General features: G+C 38.9%; 1 protein-coding gene across 4 annotated transcripts in view; it reads right to left on the bottom strand.

Annotated features, from left to right (window-relative positions):
* LOC129727027 (uncharacterized) overlaps positions 1-20,927 on the bottom strand; it is a 79,178-nt gene that overhangs the window by 56,065 nt on the left and 2,186 nt on the right. The window lies entirely within an intron of this gene.

Below are 20,927 nucleotides of genomic sequence, written 5' to 3'. Positions count from 1 at the left end.
TGCGTCAGGCAGCGGGAAGCAGCGGTGGAAGGCGTGAATGGTGCGCATACCTGACTTGTGTTGGGTGAGGATTGAAATGATTTTCCGCTTTTCATTGATTGATTCCTTCGATTTTTTCATCATCACGTCACAGTGACATCAGTGAACGATATGTTTTTAAAGCAACTAAAATATGTTAATTGAAAATGTGCTTCCGGTGGTCAATAAATTCAACAACACAAAAAAAAATTAAAACTTATTTCATCACGAATCCAATTAAATTGTGTTACACACGCGCTGAATTTGGTCCCCGTGGCTCTGTGGTTAGCGATGTCGGTCGACTAGCTCTCCCACACGGTTGTGATATCGGGCTCGATTCCCGATCGAGTCGAGGATCTTTTCGAGCTGGAAATTTTCTCGACTCAGCACTGGGGCACGGTGTATCGTTGTACTTATCCTACACATGCAAAATGTGCCGAAAAACAATATCGATAACGAATTCTCTCAACTAATCTAGTTGATCGAGACCGCTATTAGCCCCAAGGCTAAGCGTGCGATATTGTTGTTTACGCGCTGAATTTCCTTTGGCAATTGGTCAAGAAGTAATTGTAAGCATCGATAAAGCCATTATTATCAGCTTGTATTGTTTCACACTGCAGCGCCAACGCTTACAAGCAATTTGTTTTCATAGTATCTTACGATCAGTTCTCGTCCGCCCAGATAAGAAAGCGGTAGTTAAGTGCACATAAAACAATGTTTTTTTGTTTTTATTTCACGCCATTATCGTCAGTAAAAAATATCACATACACCGAGAGTGTGTTCGTCGTACCATCAACGTGTGGTCTGGCACAAAAACCACACCGAGCGAGATACGATATCGCGGGATCGCGTCGAGGATGCTCTTTATCACCACTCACCACATCAAGTAGGTGCAGGTTGTTGTTGTTTTTGCTGTTGGTAGCTGCTTATTTGGTGGCTCAATTTGCCATTCCGCCTCTCATTCTGGCGCACTGTAGTCGTATCGCGGTGAATTACACGTCGCAAATGGTCGGATTGTTGTTGAGTATCCAGTGCAATCTTTCGCCTTTTTGTGTAGGGTTTCAGATCGACGTCATACAATAGAGGGAGAAAAACTGGGTTGTTTTGTATTCTTCCATGAGTTCGTGTCGTTTGATTAATGTACCGGAAGAACGTTTGTGCGTACCGCGTACATAGTGAAAATAAGATAATTTTAGACACCAGCAACATCTGATTTTGTAGGAAAAATACAAACAATAATAACCATCTAATGAATGAGGTAGGCAGGCCTCTAAGCCGCGTGTAGCAGCTTGGAGAGGGTCAATTTGCAATCGCGTTATCGGTGCAACTCAATTTCGATGGCTATCAATGAAGCCATGAAGCCGTTATTTTACCCAATATTTCCGCTCCGCTAAGCAGCAGCCACCGCACCGCATAAAGCTTCGCCTTCTCCAGCACGTCGCAATCACACTTTTACTTGCGTTGCGGCGCACTTTCGATTTCGTCCGATTTGTGGCTGATTCTTTATTGCACCGTCCGCCTGCCTGTTTACTTCTGCATCGATTACCAAGCGAACGAACCATGATTGGGTTGAATTGAAAAAAAAAAAAAACACGAAAAGAAACCGCGATAAATAGCTAGAGACGCACGAAAAATAAGCCAAAATAACGCGTTTGTTGTGGCGCCGTAGCAGGAATTACAGTAGCTGGAATATGAAAATATACACACAACTTGGGTTCTTTAGAGTAACAACTTTTAAAAGAATATAACTGGTAGCACGATCGCTCGCTTCGCCCGCTACTGTAGTGCACCTTATTATCGCCACGCCATCGGAAGCACATCAACCATCGCAGCTGCGAAAGGCAATTTAATTAATCAATTTTATTTCGCATTTCGATCGTGATTGATTGGGCATGGCCAGGTGAGACCGAATCACCAACCATGGATAGGGGGCAAACTAAAGTAGAAAGGAGAATGCATTCTGTAAACTCTGCAAACGAATTGAACATGCGAGAATCCGACTGAAATGCCATAACCTTTCGTACGGTTGCGCCCAAACCTACTACAATATTGCTATCTGTTTCGATTCGGTTCGGTTGCATAAAATCGCGAGCGGAAAAGCGAAAGTAATCCCGCCCGGAAAATCAGATGAAAGTTGCGAACAAATTGGATTGGTTGCGGTTTCAGGTGGCGAAAAAAGCCATCGCCGTCCGAGGATGCAAGATAAGAAGGAGCTTTTACTTTACTCGAGACAAAATGTGTCTTTAAATGCTAATACGATTAATAAATAATATCTTAAGGATGAAAACGGAGTAATATTCAATCGATTGATAAACACGCAGTAAATCAATATAGAAACGGATTTCCGTGGATAAATGAAAACGCGAGGAATCCAATCCGTCACGGTTTATTATGGAGCTCCAGACAAAATTAATTATGGTTTCGCCGTGTGTTCATAGCATTGGTTGCTCCAATCGAAATAATATCAAAAATCTACAACGGAAACAAAATGATTTCCAACTGTATAATGTGTTTAGATTTTTTTTGTGTCCAAGGGTTTTACCTCACATACTGAGAAGTCGTAACAAGAACTGTATATATTTCTCATTGATCATAGCAGATTTAGAGGACGTTCGAAAGAAACAGGTTTGAATTTCAGATGAAAGTATGAAATTTAACATAATGACATTACCTTTTAACGTTTAACTTTTATAATAATTACCGTGCTAATACTTTGATAATAGTTAAATTCAACAAATCGTATTCATATTGGGTGCGCAATTCAATTCTCTCTGTTTTTTAAATAAAAATGCAGAATTTGACGGGCTAAACAAGACATTAATCAATTCGAGCCTTTCTATGTAAGTTTTAATGTAATGACTCTGGCATTATGCCGAGCGTTGTCATGCAGTTGAAGCACTTGTTCTGCTCGTATTGTGGCTGTTTTTTTTTGCGAAGTGCTCGGCTTAAACACTTCAATTCAAGTTTCCCAGTGATGGCTCGTCTCGTTTCAATGGTTTATAATAAATATCACCGATCAGGTCCCATTAAGGTTAAACATGTGTAACTTGAGACTCTAATGTGATCATTCACCTCTGTCTAAGAACTTCTATCCCAACCTCCACCAGGTGCCGACCGGGATGAGGGTAACCTTAGCGGAGATCAAGTGAAAACTTTGGTCGTCTGCCAACTGGGAAGGAGGGTCGTACACGGCTGTGTCCCCATGTCAGAGGCGGCGTTCACAAAAGTTCACATCAATGGACAACGTTATTCTAATTCCCTAACAAAAGGGGCGGCGTACAACACTGCCGTGGGCTGGGATTTTGACGAAAACGCCAAATTTACAAATTTCGTTTTTTTACGTTATACTATAATATAAATAGACCACTTCAAAATGCTAGATGCCGTTTTTAAAAATATTGAAAAATAGCTGAGAAATATCAAAGACAAGATGTGACGGTAGCGCCATTTTATATAGAAATGACGATGAGATAGGAGTGCTGCGATGCTTCTGGAGCGATTTTGTGTTCCTGGCGCTTACGTCAAAACCCCAGCCCACGGCAGAACAGTGCCTGACCTGGAGCGGGCAGCTGAATCATGAAATGCTGTATCCCGCCCGCTACACCTAAGCTGGCAGCCCGATTAGCAGAATGTAGGTATCGCGCAGGTAAGGGTCTCCGAAACCTCTCCTAAGCACGAACAATGAAATTAGAAATACGACAAGGAACAGACTGCAAAGACCTAGACTAAAAAGCTGGTCCCACACAGCATAACTTGCGCAGCGTATACATTCGGCCGGGCTGACGACGTAGAAGCTTGGCCATGCAATCCTCATGACTTTCTTTTCCTCCTTCCTCATGACTTCATCCATCACGAATCGATGGAAAAACGGCTCTTTGCCACTAGAATAGACGTTCACAGGTTCAACACGTCTTTTGAGTTCAAATCATAAGGAATACATATTCTCCATCTACTCCAACGATCGGCTTCGAACAGTGGGCCCACGCCAAATCTGGCCAGAGCACCGTGTCTTCGCCCTTATGGTATTTCTTGATGACCAACGCAACTTCTGGCAGGCACTTCGTACTATAAAATTTCCCGTTAACGGCCAGCCCGGAGCGAAAGAAGAGCAACTTTGACATCCTTTTCTCGCTGATTGTAAGCCTCAGCACCACCTTCTCGGGGAACTTTTAGTGTGAAATAAATTGCACCTCGGAGCTCGCTTCCTTCATGGGAGAAGTGAAATACGAAGTACCCTGCCAGTCGTTGCCATCCAGGGTGAGATAGGTCTCGTCGTCCATCACCACTGCCACGTCGCGATTCACCGGGAGAATCGACTTGACCATCTTATTCAACCGCTGTCGTTGCGTCATTGCCTGCAGCTCAGAGACCAGTGGACGGGACTGCCGCTTCCTGGCATGTATGTCCAGGTTCTCCAGATACTTTTTCACTGTTTTACCGCATGCACCAACCTCCCGGCCAAGTGCACGCAGCGATTTAGCCACTTTTCCCTCGGTCTTCCTCTTCAGCACCCTTTGAAGCTTCTTGTCGCTCAGGGTCGTTGGCCGTCCGGAACCGGGATTCCTTTCGATGCTCTGATCGTTGTCCAATAGTGTCAAGATGTTGTAGATGCCGGAACGGGTAGACCCGGTGTACACAAACTGCCGCACGATGTCCGTTTTTGACGCGGCGGGGTACCGCTCTTTGAACGCGCACACTTCTGAACGGAGTAGCTTCACTTTTTTCGCCATCACAGTTAGAGTTTGACTGATAGAGCTGTCAAATTTTTTTGCTAACTCATGGGTTACTATGATTGATGATGCATGAGTAGTTTCGTCAGTGCGATTAAAGGTGAACCCATAAAAAATCGGCAACTTTTGTCCATTGTTTTACCGCAAACGTTATATAATAAAAATTCAAAGCTGTTTTTATGCCAGAAGTTTAGGAACGGATCAGCGGATCGGCGTGAAAATTCATATGTAGGGATTTTTGGGACCGGGGAAGGTTGTTATGCTGGTTTGATACCCCGTCTTCCTCTGAATGGAAGGGGTCCCGTACAAATGAAACACAAATTGTTTCTTTGCTAATTGAGAATAATCACCAAAAAGTAACCACGGATCACATTTGGTATTTCGTTTTTCGTTTAGTCTTGTCTAGTCTAGTCTACACTAACACAGCCAGTACTTGAAAGGATCCTGAAAAATGATCCACCATTTAAAAAAAATGGTTTCCATACATTTTTCTTGTCAACGGCCAGGCCTACTGTGTAGCGCAATATAATACAATTTCATCTAAGAACGGGGACAATCCGTACCAACCGATCCGTATGTAATATAATTCGTTGGCAGTGACAAAGCTAAGAAAGTACACTCCTTTGTTGACGAATCTCCTGGGATGGAACATAGGTATTTACTCCTTATTTTCGGGTTTAGAAACCAAGGATATAGTGGCTGTACTCGCTTCAACTGTTACGGTCGGAACTTGAGTACTAATTCTAGTCCTAGCATTTTTAGCTTATGGTTATAGCGTCATTACTCGCTCTCTAAAAGGAATATGAATTGGAAAATATATTTGAGTTCAATATATGCTAAGAGTGTGTGTATATCCCCTGTTTCTTAAGCCAAAATTTATGGCTCCCTTTGCTTGAGAACGATCAAATTAGTCAGCCTATACACCAGAGAGACGCCAAGACACTCACCGTTAAGGCAACTGTCAACATCAAAACGGGCGAGTTGTATAGTTTTGCATTGCCGTTATCCGTTTTGATGTTAACAGTTGCCTTAACGGTAAGTGTCTTGTCATTTCTCTAATATACAGGTTCCCTAGATCAAATGGAACGAACTCACCATCCAGGATTCCGTTCTTGTCGACTTTCACCCTTGACGGACCCAAACTGCCACTGAAATCGAAATCAAAAATGCTTTGACTTTGAACGCCCGCAGCGACAGCGACGAAATGATGGTGGTCAATCTTTTTGATTTCCAAATTTTTAACTGTTGTCACTTTCACTTTTTCTGGGATGGCTTTTGTGCCAAAGCAACTCGACTCTGATCTAGAAATACTACCAAACGTGGGGCTCTGATGCTACCACGAACGCCTGTTTCAACTATTTCGCTGAATTATGCCAGATCGATCTGGGATGGCATTTTTTTCTATTCCTGAAACACTTTAATGACAACACCTCAAGCACGTAACAATAAAACACCACTGGCACTACTGGTAATTAAGGAAATGTAACACGAAGAACATAATTTGCGAATTTTTATGGTAAAATTAAAACCACGTCAAAAATTTACGTCTATTCGCGCTCTTGGCTTGCTGCGATCCCTAAAGCTTCTTTCGTTTTTCGTTTGAGGCAAAACAACGCTTGCCGAGTCCAGATAGTTCCTAATAAAGTTGTAAACCGCTCGAAGAAACCAAATAGAAGACCACAAACAAAAAAGGTTCAAAAGATATGGAATATGGCTGGAAGATTCCGTACTTTTCTTGGAAAAGCTAGAAAAAATTTAAAAAAAAAGTTGAACTCAAAATGCACGGGAGCACTCCAAGAAGCAAACTGACTTAAAACATTTTGAAGGAAAAGTAACAACGAATATAAAATTCAAATTTCAATTCATCAAGTTCTCAGAAGAACAGGAAAATCGGAAAAATTTAACCTAAATTATGTTACGTCATGAAAAGACCGAAAGCTGCTATCAAAAATGTATTTAAAATTAACTTTAAAAAACTGGATGTCTCTAAAAAGTGTAAATAAAGCATATAAAAGTTTATGTTGGAAAACATTCCCAGAAAATGTCGAATATACAGATTAAAATGAAGCATACCTGTGTATGGTGCTGTTCTTCAATCGTTGCGTGCCGAGCCGAGACAAGCATCAGACACCGATTGCCTCATACTCGCCTAGGTGCAGCACGCGCCACTCTTAGTACTGTGTGCCCTTTATAAAGTTCGCTGTTACAGCGCTGTTTTGTTTTTATCACGGTCGAAAAATCATTTTCCCGTGAATCCAACGAAACTGTGGACTTGGTGAAATGATAAAAATCAGTATTTTTAGTAAGAATTCAATGCTGTTCAACAAAAAATACCAACGTTCATCATTTTCTCGAATCCACAGTCTTGCTAGATTAACCGGAAGTTGTTTTTTTTTTACCGTGATAAAATGGAAACAGCACTGTATCTGTATCAGCATGTTTCCTTTTAAGATATCAGTTTGAATAACGTCTTACGGCAGATCTTTGGTTGTTGCGAGTTTTTCAGAAAAACTTTTCCTTCGAGACATAAACATATGTTCATGGTTGGGGTGCCTGGGGTAATAAGTACCGTTGAGGCAAGATGCACCCCCTTCGATTTACAATGGAGAAACATTTTAATAACAAAACAATAATTCTATTATTGGATTCTACGTTTTCTATAGTCACCCTATCAATTTGGCAGCACCACAATGTCAGAAAATGTAAATAAATACAAAAAAAAAACTTTTCGTTGCATACGGTCTAATTTTTTTCTCAGCTGAATTAAATGTTTTTAGCTCTTCAGTAGTTGTTTTCCACCAGAGAATTTCTGATGAAATATCGGTAAGTTTCAATGAGAATTACTGTTATGTAACCAGAAACACGCTTTTGTTACGTTCGGGGCATAATGCTTCCCGTAGCTCGGCTCACATTTCACCTCGTTTCCAGCATTATCTGGAAGTCAAATCGGCGGTCATGAACCGTTAAATAGCTATGGAACAGTATGCAACAATATGGAGCAGCGAAGAAAACCATTATGTCATTATTTATTAGATGACAAAATGAGCCGTACTGCCCCAATTTTGTGGTACATTCTGTCCCGTAGACGGGGTGCATTTTACCTCATTTGCATGGTGCTTCTCGCCTCTTTGTTGCGATGCATTTTACCCCAGCAAGGGTGTATTTTGCCTCGATTGGCGACTTTTATAAATTATTACACTTAGGTACTTAAAAAAATGTATGTCATGTCTATTACGTTTCAGCATCAGACACGAGATTGACCGAATAAATAAGGATTTTCATATTTTGATCAGTATATAACATTGGTTTTATCTCTCAGCTTTAGCAAGAATATACGCTGCTTTCGTTAAATGCTGCGTTTTACCCTAGGAACCCCTACTGATGAAAACGATATCACAGCGGAAAGACACCAGTCTGCCCGTTGCGTCCGTGCCAAGCGTGTTTGCACGTGATTGGTTCATTGTTCGTGGAAATTCAACCTCAAAATTTTTTACAATTCTCGCTGTTGAACAATGATAACTGACATGTTTCAAAACTGTCCATCATTTTATATATCCAACGACATATTGAATACAGTGCTTTTTTGATTTTATCACGGTCGAAAAACATCTTCCCCTGAATCCAAGGGAACTGTGGACTTGGTGAAATGATAAAAATCAGTATTTTTGCTAGATTTCAATGCTATTCGACAGTAATTACTAACCACCATAATTTACTCTAGTCCACTGCCTCGCTAGATTCACAGGAAAGTGTATTTTTGCCCGTGATAAAATCAAAACGGCACTGTATTCAAATCCATTGTGTGGATGAACAGTAATCACCGTTTAAAAGCTAACGTATCATTCGGCTGGTTTCAGTTTCACCTTAACAGAATGCATCACAGTATGAAAAACGGCGTAGTCTTACGTCAAAACTTAACCTTATACAAAATGCGTAAAAACACTCGTAAATAAAGCTTGAAACATCCGAAAACACTTCGGTTTATAACGTTTATGAAGGCTTGGAAAAGCCAATAATGGAAATTATACTTTTAAACGCTTTAATTGGACAGAAAAGGTCAAAATAAAAATAAATTTCAACCAAACAGAGCTAATAAATACTTTCTAAATACAAAAAAAAAACTTTGAAAATGAAAATACGTCTAAAATATGTTTAAAAAATTCCCTGGATAGAAAAAAAACTATTCCGAATTGACTAAATCTGCATGAGAACGTTTCTAGAAGCAAAAAAAAAACCTAAATTGATCCACCTAGAGGTGCAGAAACCTTTGTTAAACTAACTATTACTTTATACATATTTGGCCAGTCACTTACAAATCGTATACCATCATAAGTCCTATTCCAATAATGAATGAAATGAATTTGAAAGATAGTTTTCAGAGAGTTAACCAAAGACGATCATTGAATTAAAGCTTGACGTGGTTTTTGCAAAGAATATGAATGTTATCACTGGAGTACATGAGTCTTATTTTTTCGATCACAAACCAATTTTTAAATGCTGGTTAGAAGTAATTGATTTTTTTTTGAGATAATCGAACGTGGGGAAACGGTAAATAGATAACAATGATGCTGATATTTTCACACTAGAACAGCAAACATGTATGTTAGTTTAATGCGGTTCTACTTAGGTGGCATCCATAAATTACGTAACGCTCATAGGGGGGAGAGGGGGTATCCTTAAGCGTTACGATTTGTTACACAGGGGAGGGAGGGGAGTGGGTTCAGCGTTACGTAACGAAAAATTTCTGGAGAGCCTCTCCAAAAACGAGCATTTTTATCAAGGAAATCCTTTCGCAGCGTTACGTAATTTTTTTGGGGGGTAGGTGTTGACGTTACGTTTCGTTACATATGGGGGGGATGAGGGTCCAAAAATTGAGTTTTTTGTGTTACGTAATTTATGGATGCGCCTTATTCGCTTTATTTTTAGAAATCGCAGGACCTAGATTTATGAATCAGCATCAAGTTTTTAGTAATATTGCAAACAAAACAGCGATTTATTTGTGTTTTTCTCAACGGGTGGCGCTAACACCGCTAACATCTTTGGTAAAGCTTTTCAAAATATCTGCATCGCTAATTGTGTTACATGTGCAAACTGTGAGATCAGATTTTGCTACAATGCTTGGCTCCCGATAGCTGTAAATGTTTCTTACTCTTCGCAAATCTAGGTTCAACGTACAATTTAGTATATATTTTTTAAGTAGTGAGGACGGGAGCTTCAAAAGAAAAGGAGCTAAGTAAGCATTGCAATTTCTTCTAAAATTTGGTTCAAATTTCCAAGAAAAAGCTTAAGGGTAATTTATTAGCACCAGTTAAGACGCACTACGAAGAGTGTGAAGATTATGAAAAGTTGTCCATAATTGTTGATTTCCTTTGAGAAATAAATAGCGATACGAAAAAAAAAGGGATAGAGAAAAGGAAAGAGCAGTGAGAGAGAAAAATTAGTCTAAAATATACTTTGGTCAAAACTCTACAGTTCAAGCAACCAATAAAAGATCGCACTCAGTATGATTTTCAAAGATCTCTGGGGCTTTCATTTGAGCATGCGAACATCAAAATCGGAATAAGCGTTCTGTAAAGAGAGTTTTTTTTTTAAATTTAAAAAGTTTTAAAATTTAAGCCACTAATCAAAAATCCACTCGGTAGCATTCTGGGGGAGCACAGTGGCGCACGTTTGCGTATAAGATCATTAAAATCGGATATTGCGTTCTGTAAGAAAGGTGCGTTAGTATTTTGTGGCACATACATACAAACAACATACATACACACACACATACACCCATACACACACACATACACACGAACAGACATTACTCAGTTCGTCGAGCTGAGTCGAATGGTATATACGATTCGGCCCTCCGGATCATGGATCTATTTTGCGTTTTTCGACCGATTTTATAACCTTTGTTTAGTATAACAAAGGTAATAGTATAACAAAGGTAAAAGAAAATGATTTCAATGGTGGTTCAAATCAATTCAGTAATTTTAAAGAGAAAAGAACGCCGAAAAGAAAAAAGATTCAACTTCAACCTAATGGTTAAAGAACGCTTCTAAATGAAAGGAAATAGCATAGCAGAAATTGATTCTATAAAAGTGGTTCCATAAATGGATGAGACCAAGGTTGCATATTAAATTTTGGGGTGCTTTTTCGCCGCGTGCTGATAGCTCGTTCCACAAGTGCAATTTTGAGAAATGATATATGATAAACTTGTAGTCCTCAACTATAAGTTAGACGAATAGTGCAATGCTCTATTGTGAGAGCCCATATTCAGCGCAATATTCAGCCAATATTCGCGGTGAATATTATGAGCACACTGAATATGGGCCTTCACACTTTAGGCATAAGAGTTAGAGCACTGCTTTCTTTGACAAACATGTAGCATTACTTAAGGAGTGCAAGTTTATCGTACATCATATTTCAAAGTTGTTCAAGTTGTGCCCAAGAAAACCTAGTAGTACTTCTACTAACAAGAACCTGAAATTTTTGCATGTCTGAAGAACAAATTGATCTCAAGTATAGCTGACATCATCTCTAAGCCTAGAATATCCGAAGATGTTGTTTCTAGGCCGATATTTTTCAGGCAGATTCAGTCGCAAATAGATAAATTAGCTTTTGGTAAAGTTGAATTTTTGGCAATTCTTCATTGTGAGTATGTTCTGCTGTGATCCTTTTTCTGGTAAAATATTAGCAGCAGAGAGCAGCCATCTCTCGAGCACTTCACAATTCCAAACATAACAGCACGAGTTACCGTGGAATACGTGAGAGCACTCATACCATCAATCCTAACGTTTCGTTCGCCCAGTGGCAACCTGTTGACGTCCGTGAACTTGATACGGTTCACATCCCCTTACTCATCCCATCCCATGACACAGCATCCGACTGCGTAAACATCTCTATTTCGACCTGAGAGCAACCGGAGCCCGAATTCGCTCCGCGTACATACTCTTGACTACAACTCCCCACTCAGCCGGAGACTGGCTGGCAGAGTGGAGTGTGCAGTCAGTAGCAACAGGTTTCGCACGTCTTCCAAACGATTAACACTATACCGTGCGGTACAGTCGGTCGGGGGTCGGAAAGAACTGCGAAACGACGACGACGACCGGCGACAGCAAACGAAAACACCGAACCTACCTGTTGGCTGCCACTTTGGTGCTCGAATAGGGGGCGATTAGAATACAACGCTATCAGGTCGTAAATTAAGCGCTGGGTCAGTGCCGAAGCAAACTAAAAGGTAAGAGCCGGCGGCCGTCGCTGTTGGCTGTAATTATGTAGATTGATAGCACGCGACTTCGGGGGAGGCCGGAACGAATTATACACAACCCAGGAGTGAGCGATCGGGTGTTAGACATGGCAGGAAATGGCAATGAAAGAAAGTTCAAATATTTGCTAATTTTCTACGAGGAACACAATATAAATACGACTGTAATCTTTAACCGAAATTTGAAGGCGCTGTACTGGTAAACCTGGAAAATATGTTGTTGGAAAATATGTTTTTTCCTAACGAGAATTGTTTTATGTTTAGTTCGAAATTGCTTTGATAGCATATTTTGTGCTACAGAACAAAATTTGAATAACCTGGAACTAGTGTAAAATTAAACCAATAGTTTCTTCGCGAACAGCTGGTGTTCCCCATTGTTTGGATCAATCCCACTGAGTGCCAATACGAATGACTACTCATTCATTTCAATTGCAGCCACCCACCCCTCCCCTTTCCCACATTTGGTCCTTTATACATACTCTATTGGTAAGTGAATTTTAACGATCGAGCTTTAATGATCGTCGATAATTTTATTTTGCTGGTATTTTTTTTTTCACGCGCCCCATCATGTCTCCCATAGATTGAGAAATAACTAACAGGAGGTCGATTAGAGCTGCGAAGGGCTCCAAAAACGACATTCATACGTACTATTATTGCTTTATAAACGGCGAGTTATTCTGACAATTGACTCCACTGGAAAGGGGGAAATACTGTATTGCAGTGTCGAATTGGTACCGGATTTTGTGATGAATATGTAATTACAGCCAAACTCGTTAACTACTGAGACGGATTTTCAAAGCAGGGGGCGTTTTGTGTGAGCACTAATGATGCGTGTACGGCATCGAATTGGACGCGTTGCATGGTCATAAAAGTTGTAGATAGCGATGGTGAGTCAATCACACTACAATCCAGAATCTAACGGCGCTATCGTTGCTTCGACCATGCCTTCCCATTCGCAGTGTCTCTTTCTCACTTTGAAGGTTTCGTTTTTTTTTAAACAAGTGTTGACACTAATTTCGGCACTGTGTCTGGCAGATTATGCAACCACGCCTGGTAAATTCCACTTTTTATTTATGTGCCTTATGTACAGACTATTGGTTCGCTTGTCCAACGGCCTACACTGCAAGCACTTTAATTCTTTACGAGTCGGCAATCAGTTGCCAACGTTGTGACTACCACACATAGCCGGAAGCTCACTTACGCATCTCTGTAGTACGCGCACACTGAACAGCGCCGGTTTGTCCCGGTCGATCGGTGGTAGTGCAGCTGCAAACGGATTGCGCGAACAACTGCGCGTAGTGCGCGGGTTGTTATTTAATTAAGTGATTAATCAATTACTTCGGCCGCTGAACGAACGGACCGAAACACTGCGGACGATTTCGAGCGTTTTTTGTTTCGTCGCTGAAGTTTCGTGAACGATGTGCATGCAATCAGTTCATTGTTTGGCTATCCGGTCTGGCCGTCGTGATTTACATAAATAAACACACGAACCGCCGGCTGATAAAGAGAAATAAATTTAAATTCTCATTTAATCATGAATGACTCGCATATCTTCGAATAAGTTTACCGGTTGCAGCCATGCTATTACTCAATGAGTTGAGGGTCAATTACGTATAAAAGGGCCTCACTTGACGACAACAGCAAATACAACAACAACGACAATAACAGCGAAATCAACAACGACAGACTGAGAGAGAGAGAGAGTAATTGCTATTTAGCTCAGTGCTCTAAGACGTCACGTTTACTAGCTGATTAAACGGACGGTGCTTTCGGGTTGACATTCCACTAAATTGTACATTCGTAAATCATTTCCGACAGTTTCTACGAGTCCCGGTTATGCAATGAGAAGGCATGGGCAAACGTGCACAATCCACATACACGGGCAGAATGGCCCTTACACTAGCCTACCTGCTACTTCTAAGACTATGTGTACAAATGAGTGGCATGCTGGGCAGGCAAACAGGTAGACAGGTAGAACGCAATTATTTACCCTTATCGTCCCGTGCGCATTCGGAAAGTGATTGTTTAATGGGAAAAATCTGGTTTGCACATGTTTACAGCACGTTTTACACATTGCGATCTAACGCTTGGTGGGAGGCTTAGAACAGACCGGCATCCGCGGAGAAAACAGTTCGCATGGAAAGTCTTGTAAAATTGTGTGTTTTTCCTTGCTACACAACTCGAGTTATGCTGCGTGTTTGTACTGGATTTTCATGTTCATGGCTGGTTTTTCCTTAGTTTACAAGATGTAGATATATTGATAGTGTTCTTGATGCCAGAACCAGGGAAAAATTGTTTTGATGCAAAATTTGCGATCAATTCTTTATTCGAGTTCTAGACTCGTAAAACCATTGTTCGATTGTTATTGAGTGACAAAAGCTTGTAAATATTTCTAGTTTCATACTAACTAAAGAAGAATGATAATTCAAACTTAACAACTGTTCAGATAGATAAAATACCCTAAGCAATATTTGATGGGAAACACAAAAAATGGTTCAGAAATTGTGGTATATTCGCTACCCGACAAGCACCATTTTGAGTACATATCTCTAAAGATTGCTTATAACCTCGCAAAGAATTATTCGAGAGAAAAGTTACAGTTGGTAAACATTTGGTTCATTTCATTGGTCAACACAAGTGCACTCCAGACACTCAAACCGGAAAAAAATGTAAAATTATAGCCATTCAACCGTGTAAATTTTGGCGTCCTTAGCCACTAACTTTTTTTCAGAGACTTTAATGAGTTTTCTCGTGTTTATGTTTATAACGTTGAAGCAACGAACCCGGGGAGCAATTTCTATATGACACTCTCACGTGAGTTGACGAGTTTTGATAATAGCTGGTGGCACCAAAATTAATAGAAATGGTTGAATAAATATAATCTTTCATTTTTTCCCGGTTTGAGCTCTTGGAGTGCGCTTTTTTTCATTTTGGGGTTTGACGTACCGCCTCATAATAGAAATAACAAAAATTCACCAAATTGTTTACAGTGATCTCTAATTTTGTAACTTCGAAGAAAAAAGTGACGCATAGATAAACTCCACTATCGCGAACAATCCGCGTGTTCGTCTTCAGTTCAATATCTCTCACGTGACCAATTATTTCGTTGAAGAAGCAATCGGTAATGTATCCAGTACACAAAAAATTACAAATTTGACTCAATTCATCTCATTTTGTTTGAGTCGTCTGGGAGACGGGTAACAAATCGACACTGTTTACACAGGCCTGAAAGCTGCTTTCGATCGAGTCGACCACGGAATACTAATATTAAGAAACTTAGGATTTCTGCTGATCTCATAAAACGAAAGACATCACAGACCGACAGACCGAAATCTCTGCGTGAAAACTACTTCGAAAGAGTCGGAATAATTTACCAATCTCTTTGGTGTTCCACAAGGAAGCAATTTAGGTTCCCTAATTTTCACACTTCTCATCAACGATGTATCCACTTTACTACCACCTAGGTGTCGCTTACTTTACGCAGATGATGTGAGAATATTCGCGATAACCAAAGCCTTATCCGATTGTCTGGAAATACAACTTTTGATCAACGAGTTCGAGGCAGGGTACACGTAGTATTAATTAACATTAAGTGTTCAGAAGTGCAACGTAATAACATTTCACTGCAAGCTGAATCCAATCCAATCATACATTGCAACGGAGAGATTTGAATAAAGTTTGGATTTGCATTGGATTTGGATTGGATTTGGATTCTGATTGGATTTGGATTTGGATTTGGATTGGACTTGGATTGGATTTGGATTTGGATTGGACTTGGATTGGATTTGGATTGGATTTGGATTGGATTTGGATTGGATTTGGATTGGATTTGGATTGATGGTTATTTATTTTATTTCATTATTCTTTTCGGGAAGGGGAAAAGCCACAGTTCCCATAGGCATAAAAACCCCTCATATAAATGCAATACAATATATCTTTAAACTATTTCACAATTAAATTATTTTTATACATATTCAGAGATTTCCTATTTATGCGGTTGTGTTCAAAGATGATAGACCCATTGCAGTTAAATTTGACTGATCTTTGAGTCTTCCAATCATAATCATTTTGCATTCAAGGGCCTTATAGACTAGAATAAACGCATTTTATGTTTATTGGAAGATTATTAAAGTTAACTACGACTGTATAGATGCAGCCCAGCCGTAGGTAATTTGTTTTTGGAGTCAATACTCGTAAATGGTCAACTGATCGCGTTTCATACCTATGAACATTACCATTACTTTGCAAAGTTATATTGCTTTTGAGTAGGTAATTCTTCATTTTGTATACAAATATAACTGACTCATAGTATTTGATTTGCTTAAAGTTGAACATATAATTATTCTTGTACAAATCGGTGGTTCTCAAGTTTGGACTGGTGTATTGTTCCCAGAAAATTATGCGCATGAACATATTTAGTGTTGTATCAATTTCGTTGATAACGTAAGTTGAAGCGTTCTGCCAAATTATGTTGAGATAAGGGATTTGTGAATGGACATGAGCATAGTAAAGTTTTTTTCTTTCTTGAAAAGGTAACATAAAGCTAGGTCTTCTAAGCATTCCAAGAAATTTAGTTATTTTGAGGAGCATGTTTTCAATATGTATATTCCATTTGAGATTTTGCTGAATTGTTAATGATAAATATACAATGGAATCAACTCTTTCTATTTGATCATTTCCTAATTTTAATTGATGGTTTATATTGCTGAATCGATCGGTACTTGACAAAATCATGTATTTGGTTTTAGAGGCATTGACAGTTAATCCATTATGAAAAAACCAATTATTAATTAGATCTGAATCATGTTGCATATCTATAAATAGTTGATACATATTATCTGTACTATAAACAAGAGCAGCATCGTCAACAAACAACTGAAGTGTTCCTCGTAATGGCATATCAAAAATATCATTGATATAAATAATGAACAATAGTGGTCCTAATATGGAACCTTGTGGTACTCCATATTTTATGCTCTGCTCAGAACTCTGTTGACCGTTTATCTCAACAATTTGCTTCCTATTACAGAGATATGCCTTAATCAGTTTTTGTGAATTGCCTCGTACTCCGTATCTACTGAGTTTCAATAACAACATATCATGAGGTACACAATCGAATGTTTTAGAAATATCGACAAAAATAGTAGAACACATTCTTCTTTGATCAATATTTAATTGGATATTGTTAATTAAGCTAACTGTTGCACTAGTAGAATTTGATCGAGGTTGGAATGCAAATTTATTTTTATGTATTAACTTGTGATTGATAAAAAAGCTCGCTAATCGATTATGTAAAATTTTTTCAAAAGGTTTTGACAACGCGGAAAGGGTGGAAATCGGTTGGTAATTATCAGTTTGATATTTAGCACCTTTCTTGAAAATCGGTGTTATTCTGACTTTTTTAGGATTATCCGGAAATTCACCTTTTTCCATTGACAAATTTAGAAGTGTTGTTAATTATAGAACAATAACTTTAGCATTCCAGCTTTTCATTTCGCATATGACATTAATAATTTCATTATTGGAAGCCGGAATCAATAAAAGTGAACTTGAGATAATTGTACTTGGATTGGATTTTGATTGGATTTGGATTGAATTTAGATTGGATTTCGATAGAATTTGGAATAAATTTGGTTTGGATTGGGTTGAATTGGATTTGGATTGAATTTGGATTGGATATGGATTGGATTTTGATTGGATTGGATTTGGATTGAATTTGGATTGGATTTGGATTGGATTTGTATTGGATTTGGATTGGATTTGGATTGGATTTGGATTGGATTTGGATTGGATTTGGATTGGATTTGGATTGGATTTGAATTGGATTCGGATTTGGATTTGGATTGAATTTGGATTGGATTTGGATTGGATTTGGATTGGATTTGGATTGAATTTGGATTGGATTTGGATTGGATTTAGATTGGATTTGGATTGGATTTGGATTGGATTTGGATTGGATTTGGATTGGATTTGGATTGGATTTGGATTGGATTCGGATTGGATTTGGATTGGATTTGGATTGGATTTGGATTGGATTTGTATTGGATTTGGATTGGATTTGGATTGAATTTGGATTGGATTGAAATTGGATTTGGATTGGATTTGTATTGGAGTTTTATTGGTTCTGTATTGGATTTGGATTGGATTTGGATTAGATTTGGATTGGATTTGGATTGGCTTTGGATTGAATTTGGATTGGATTTGGATTGAATTTGGATATGATTTGGATTGGATTGTATTTGGATTGGATTGGATTTTGATCGGATTTGGATTGGATTTGGATTGGACTTGGATTGGATTTGGATTGAATTTGGATTGAATTTGGATAGGATTTGGATTGGATTTGGATTGGATTTGGATTGAATTTGGATTGGATTTGGATTGGATTTGGATTGGATTTGGATTGGATTTGGATTGGATTTGGATTGGATTTGGATTGGATTCAGAATGAATTTGGATTGGTTTTGGATTGGATTTGTATTGGATTTGGATTGAATTTGGATTGGCTTTGGATTAAATTTGGATTGGATTTGAATTGGATTTGGATTGGATTTGGATTGAATTTGGATTGGATTTAAATTGGATTTGGATTGGATTGGATTTGGATAGGATTTGTATTGGATTTGGATTGGATTTGGATTGGATTGGATTTGGATTGGATTTGGATTGGATTTGGATTGGATTTGGATTGGATTTGGATTGGCTTTGGATTGAATTTGGATGGATTTGAATTGAATTTGGATATGATTTGGATTGGATTTGGATTGGAATGGATTTGGATTGGATTTGGATTGGATTTGGATAGGATTGGATTTTGATTGGATTTGGTTAGGATTTGGATTTAGATTGGATTTGGATTGGACTTGGATTGGATTTGGATTGAATTTGGTTCGGATTTGGATTGGATTTGTATTGGATTTTGATTAGATTTGGATTGGATTTGGATTGGATTTGGTTTGAATTTGGATTGAATTTGGTTTGGACTTAAATTTGGATTGGGTTGAATTGGATTTGGATTGGTTCTGTATTGGATTTTGATTGGATTTGGATTAACTTTTGGATTGGATTTGGATTGAATTTGGATTAAATTTGGTTTGGATTGAAATTTGGATTTGGATTGGTTTTAAATTGGATTTGGATTGGATTTGGATTGGATTTAGATTGGATTTGGATTGGACTTGCAATGGATTTGGAATGGATTTAGATTGGATTTGGTTTGGATTTGGATAAGATTTGGATTAAATTTGGATTGGATTTGGATTGAATTTGGTTTGGATTTGGATTGTATTGGATTTGGATTGGATTTAGATTGGATTTGGATTGGATTGGTTTTGGATTGGATTTGGATTGGATTTCGATTGGATTTGGATTGGATTTGGATTGGATTTGGATTGGATTTGGATTGGATTTGGATTGGATTTGGATGGGATTTGGATTGGATTTGGATTGGATTTGGATTGGATTTGGATTGAATTTGGATTGGATTTGGATTGGATTTGGATTGGATTTGGATTGGATTTTGATTGGATTTGGATTGGATTTGGATTGATTTTGGATAGGATTTGGATTGGATTTAGATTGGATTTGGATTGGATTTGGATTGGATTTGGATTGGATTTGGATTGGATTTGGATTGGATTGGATTTGATTTGGATTGGATTTGGATTGGATTTGGATTGGATCGTGATTGGATTTGGATTAGGTTTGGATTGGATTTGGATTGATTTTGGATTGGATTTGAATTGGATCGGATTTTGATTGAATTGGATTTTAATTGCATTTGGATTGGGTTTGGATTAATGTGGGTTGGATTTGAATTAAACTTAGATTGGATTTGGATTGGATTTGGATTGGATTTGAAATGGATTTTGATTTGGATTCAATATGTTCCTGAATGGCTGTGAATCAGATTAAATTTTGTACGTTTTCCTCTTGAAGAACTATGCAACATGTTAAAATATTCAATTTATGATCCTGAATCAATTATTTCCAACTGTAGTTGGGAACTGCAGATGAAAAAATCTCAGCGCTTTCAATATTGTCTTGCTTAGGCATCGTCATACCAAGTTTTTTATCATTTAAGCGAAACCCATTTTGACTTACGCAAACGCGTACGTGGCTCAGTTCCGTACTGCTAACCACACTGTAAATGACAATTTTCTTCCCATACCAGAGAGCGGTGGTAAAGCTAATCTCAGCGAACCCTGGCTCCTAATTAAAGCCAATCATGAAGTGCTGCTGGCAATCATCATCACTCCAACGATCCGGGGACTCACCGCGTGTACGAGCTGGTGCAAGTAAGTATGTGCGTGTGTGTCTTTCTAAGCAGGGAAGAGAGGCCGAACGTAGATTTTAAAACTACATTTGTATGTATCCATATGAGTTGATAATGTTTTGTGTTGGGAATCTCCGGGTGGAAACTAAATGATCGGCGCGATACTCAATGTGCCGCAAATACTACCACTTACTCTAGCAAGTCTTGCAACGAAGAGTCTCCTGTATTTCTTTTTCAGCTGAATATGCACCCAAAATTTAACCTGAATCAATATAGCTTCATGCAATAAAACACATAAATTAACCGTACTGTTTATAAACGAATTCCTGTTACGATATTTCTGCGTCATCATTGAAGCTTCACTTGAGTAGACAAAAATGGCAAGCAAAAGAAGTTGGGGCGCGCCTGTTTTTTGCAGTGTACACGCTTCACGGTGGTACAGTAGACGACAACTCGACAACAGCGACGATATGACGCTGATGACCGTGCCATCAAATTTGATTACGACCTTTTAAAGTACGGGCAAACCTGCGAGATGCCGTCGTTGGCTGCTGTGTGTTCGCGTCGCAGCGAACCGCGCATACATCCACATTGCAGCGACCCCTGGGGGCGCAAGGGTGGTGACATAGTGACGCAAGGGGTGGTTCTC

Source organism: Wyeomyia smithii, chromosome 3, assembly GCF_029784165.1.
Source record: "Wyeomyia smithii strain HCP4-BCI-WySm-NY-G18 chromosome 3, ASM2978416v1, whole genome shotgun sequence".
NCBI lineage: Eukaryota > Metazoa > Arthropoda > Insecta > Diptera > Culicidae > Wyeomyia > Wyeomyia smithii.
This window is presented reverse-complemented; position numbering and strand designations above follow the sequence as displayed.